Raw genomic sequence first — 5,336 nt, 5'->3', positions numbered from 1 at the left:
TCATTTCTTCTTCATCACCCTCTTCTGCGGGGTCTGGTTACACTGTTGACGGCTGTGATGTTGAGGTGGAACAGCTGACTGTGAATACACTGCACTTAATCCAATCATTGACACTAAGTTACACTTCGTGGCAAATTGTAAGTGTGGAAATTTTCACCTAAGTGTTTGACTACAAATCTTTCTTGTGAAATCTAACACTTTTTAAATATATTAAAATCAGCAAAAACTACAGTCTCATTTGCTTCGCACGAACTGTCGGCACAAAATTCCAAAACTCAGTTGCCTCGGGTCGATTCCGAGTGGAAAATCTCCGCGTTGCGGGGAAGAACCAAGATTGCATTAGCCGCAGCCCGCGTCTCGTCACGTGTCAGTCAATGGAGCAGTAGCATTGAGAGAGACCTAGCCCGTGAGAATCATTGAATGAGCATCTTTCACCCCTGATCACTGATCACAAATATATGAGATCAGGGCTTTCACGTATGAATCATTACACTCATGCACCCGTGCCTCTTCTAAAACTAAGAAGTGCATGACTTCAGTTGAATGTTTTAACTTAAAAGAAAGAAAAAAGTGGAAAAATATAAAAATCAGCAGAAAAGTCGCTAATCATATTTTACAAAATTTGTCGCCGAGATTGATTCAAAATTCCCTAGATTTAGCGACTTATCGCTAAATATGGCAACACTGCCGCTGTCCGTAGTGTGCGTTCTTAATTGGCCGCTTGTTTCCAAGGCAACAACCATGACGTCACCGAGTTTTGAGTACTAATTGCGAAAAGTCCGCGCCCAGTTGCGGGTTGCCTAGCAACGCAACGCGGAACAGCGATGACCCATTCATGAATGAGCAGAGCAGGCGCAGCCCCCACGAGGCGCCTCTCGTCAGAGTTCACTCACTCGCGCATTCCACAAGGCATCAGGCTCCGGCCGTCTTGTCTGCCACATCCGCTAGTAATGTGATGCAATACTGGCCAAGACAGGGATGATTATTATTGTAATGAGATATACCAAGATCAAGTTCTTTAATCCTTTCAACATATGATTTTCATTCCAGTTTAATGTCTTGTTTAAAATTTGACTGAATGCATCAGAACTGTATTGCTTGGGAAGCAAAATAGTTACCAAGTTTCAGAGAACTATCTTATTAAACAAAGCTGAATAATATTGTAATCCATGTTGCAGATCAGTTGTTATATCTGAATTACGCACACACTTAAACTTTTGATATTAAAGTTCATAGCACGCTCAGTTCCCCGTCATGTACTTATTGTATGTTCCAGCCCCGATCATTGATTTCTCTTAATGTCGCCGTTGCTACGTAAGATCAGTCCTACGCGTTAGCTAGTTGTTTACATTCCATTGCATGAAATGTTGCGGGCGGTTATTGTTTGAAGGAAGTCTTGGTGTTCCAAGAACTAGTGAGGCACACATCTTGTGAGTCATGGGAATAATTGCTGATTATGTTTATGAAGTTCGTTATTAGCTTCAGCTACAGCCAGTATCACATCCAAAGGTATGAGAGAGAACTTGCGTAAGACCATTCCGCGAATAATAAATAAATAATAATAAAAAGACGATATCGCTATTAAATAAAATGTTCCAAGTTGCTAATTTAATACATTTCATTGGTCGGCCTCTGTATCTGGAAATTCCTGTAGAAAGTGAACCAGCAGTATTAAATATTTGAGCTCATAACATTATATTTCGTACTAGACACTTTCATTCAATGAGTTACGGACAACATGAGAACTCTTGTGATGTTTGATTAAAACTATTTCGACAATACACTCGTATAAATAAATAATTTATAATATTCAGGAACAGATTGTTGTAAATTAAGATATTAATTAAATATTTATTGACAGCACGGCCATCACGCAGTATCACGGCCCTCTGTATTGTTAACAATGAAAATATTTAACATCTGAATATCAGATGCGACAAGAAATTAAACAAATGCTCCTCACATGAACAAGATTGGCTTTGATGGTCGCAAATCGCTAGTATATTATGTCTGTTATAAAAATGCGTATTTGGTTCCTAGGTTGCGAAATTGTGATAATATTCAAACTGACATAAGCAAATCGCAGTTATTGCCATTTCAGTCCACCTCAGGCTTCTGCATGCCTCGCAGGCGCCGCATCTGAAACAGAAGAGCGTCTTTGGGCTGCGGACTCAACAGGTGTCGGAGCTTGGACGCTGGCTGTGGTTGGCGTATCGAGATATTATGTATTATATTTTTTTCTTCATTCTTAGAAAACCGTTGTTTAGGTCTTGCACTTCAATTAGCCCTCTAGGAAGAAGCAAAAGACCACCTTGAAGTCTCCCCCTCCAGCACAGTTCTGTGGGTGAGAGGCGAGGCAACTTCAAGAACATCTGATTGAAGCTCAACATTGTTGGTTAGGCCGAGCGCGCCTGGTTCATCAGAATGCGAAGTGAAATACAGAGACACGATGTCTGGAAGAGAGCAGACTGACAACAGTAGAAGAGCACTTGACGTTCGTTTTGTGTTGCCATGGAAGTATGGCGGCAGGCACCGTGAATAGAGATAACCTCAACGTTGGAACACGTCTTCTGTTTGGTTGGTTATTTATCGACGCTGTATAAACTATTAGGTTTATTTAGTGTCTATGTAATAATTAATGATAGCAGGATGGTATTGGACGAGATGAGGCCGAGCATTTGTCATGAATTACCTGATATTCGCCTTACAGTGGGGGGAAACCTCGGAAAAACGTAACTGGGTAATGAACCCAAGCAGGAATCGAACCTACGGCCGAACACAGCTCCGGAACAGCAAGCTGCGTATTAAAATGGTCTGCATAAAATCAGCCACATCTGATTCTTGGCGAGAGTGAACAAAACTTTGACCAAGTGCTGTTATCAGCGATCGTCTGGGAAATGAGCCGGCCAGCATGTGGGATAGCATTTGTCGTTCACTGGCAGCGTCGTGTTCAACTTTTGACAGTTCATTGATGGGCTAAAGAAAATCCCCATGTTATCGATCAGTATCAATGCTGGTGGGACTAGTTATAGTTGTTTTAGTTTTAGTTTATTTAACGATGCTGTTATATTACCGGTTGTTCTGTATGGTTGTGAAACTTGGACTCTCACTTTGAGAGAGGAATAGAGATTAAGGGTGTTTGAGAATAAGGTTCTTAGGAAAATATTTGGGGCTAAGAGGGATGAAGTTACAGGAGAATGGAGAAAGTTACACAACACAGAACTGCAGGCATTGTATTTTTCACCTGACATAATTAGGACCATAAAATCCAGACGTTTGAGATGGGCAGGGCATGTAGCACATATGGGCGAATCCAGACATGCATATAGAGGGCAAAAGACCTTTAGGGAGGCCGAGACGTAGATGGGAAGATAATATTAAAATGGATTTGAGGGAGGTGGGATATGATGGTAGAGACTGGATTAATCTTGCTCAGGATAGGGACCAATGGCAAGCTTATGTGAGGGCGGCAATGAACCTCCGGGTTCCTTAAAAGCCAGTAAGTAAGTAAACGATGCTGTATCAACTACTAGGTTATTTAGCGTAGATGAGATTGGTGATAGCGAAATGGTATTTGGCGAGATGAGGCCGAGGATTCGCCATAGATTACCTGGCATTCACCTTACGGTGACTAGTTGTATATAATGTAATCGAACAGGTTTTGGGTGTGAGTTTACATTATAACAGCGACTTTAACAGAGTTGCTGGATGTGCCTTTTCACTTACCTAACTAGGCAAACCAAGGAAAGTAGTAGGCAGTGCGTGAATCAAGAAATCAGTGCGTTATCTGGAACTGTAGACTACCAGCACTGCCACAAAACTTTACACCTGTGGATCCCAGTCGTCTCTTGTAATGTTTACAACGCATTTTTATCTCTTGGAAATAGAAAGGTGGTGACAACCTTGGTTGCAGTTTGCGCAACCGGCACGTAGCATTTCTGGGCATGTACAGTGTTATTCAGTAGCACACAATTTATTTGTGTTTACGTTTGTTAACTAGTCGAGTTAAAATATCCTTACTAATTTGTCCACTTACTTTGTAAGAAGAATATTGCAGGAGTTCAATAAAATCCCGTTAGAAATTCTCTGCAACGTCCGCAGCTAATGAGTGAGCAAACGAAAGCCGCGCGTGGCAGCGGTTGGTTGAATGGCGATTCTCTGTCTCATCTAGCCAAAATGTCAGTTGAGACAGCTTCGTGTGTAGGTTTTCGCACAGATGTAGCCCTACATGCCGTGGACTGTCATCACTCCCTCACGCCGCGCCGGGTGCGAGAAGTGGGGACAGCACCGCAGAGACCTCCCTCCCTGTGAACTAAAATTTTGGAAAGTGTTTTTCAATAAAACATTAATTTAATGCAGTCCTGCCCCTCCCCTTCCTGCTTGGTGCATTACCTCTCCTCAACTGATCAGCAGGATTTTGGATAGTCGCCGTTAATCCATACGACCTCTCGCTTCACTGAATGATCTCAAAGCCATGTAGCGTGCAATATGTCAGCTTCAAAGATCTGTTTTACGATACAGTAACTTCTTCCACGCATTAAAATGCAGCAAGAAGGTACCTAGCCATGCAATTTACTCTGACCTGCAAGGATTCATTTCATTTTCTTGTGTTACTTCTCGCCCTGGGTGGCATAAACGTACAATGAGTTCATGTCGAAACCTCCCCTCGTACTGCACAAAGACAAATACAAGTGCTGACTGTAACAGTGCTCAGTCATTTCACACGAAACGCGTCAGTTATTAGCCTTAGTGTACACTAAAATTGATAGTAATCTAAAGTAAACTAACTATTTAAGTGTACAGATTATAAATAAGCTTATACCTTTCTTAGTTTCCTGATTGTTGGTACTTTTCTGACTACCAAATTTGTTTGAGCGAAGAATGTTGTTTCTCACCAGTTGAATACGTGTGGAAATCCAAACAGGATAGACGTCTTCAATTAAATTTTACGAACATAATTCTTCTAATGGATTTCAGACACTTCAGTCATGAAGCAGTTCAAAACTTTGAGCAGTGTGTCTTGGTCTCAAACCAGGCTTCTTGTTACTGCTTCATTCCATGAAAACTTCCTTTTTTTAATTCCGAGAATAGGCAAGTCCGAGGGAGAGATCTGGGATGGTTAACCAACTTGAGACTGAGCAGATGCATGGAGTTGCAAGATCAGCCTCCAAAAAAATGAAATCACTCGAAATATGGTTTGAATATTGGATTCATAGTTATTTATTTATTCATTCATTCATGTATGTAATTTATTTATTTATGTATGTAATTTATTTATTTATTTATTCTGCTGGAGTTAAGGCTATCAGCCTTCTCTTCCACACCACCAGAAATAA

At 41.2% G+C, this 5,336-nt stretch overlaps 1 protein-coding gene across 7 annotated transcripts in view; it reads left to right on the top strand.

Moving 5' to 3' along the window:
* Positions 1 to 5,336, top strand: part of shep (alan shepard) — a 103,848-nt gene that overhangs the window by 18,543 nt on the left and 79,969 nt on the right. The window lies entirely within an intron of this gene.

The sequence above is a fragment of the Periplaneta americana genome, chromosome 6 (assembly GCF_040183065.1).
Source record: "Periplaneta americana isolate PAMFEO1 chromosome 6, P.americana_PAMFEO1_priV1, whole genome shotgun sequence".
Taxonomy (NCBI): Eukaryota; Metazoa; Arthropoda; class Insecta; order Blattodea; family Blattidae; genus Periplaneta; species Periplaneta americana.
The sequence above is the reverse complement of the archived record's forward strand: the minus strand, read 5'-3'. Positions and strand labels throughout refer to the sequence as shown.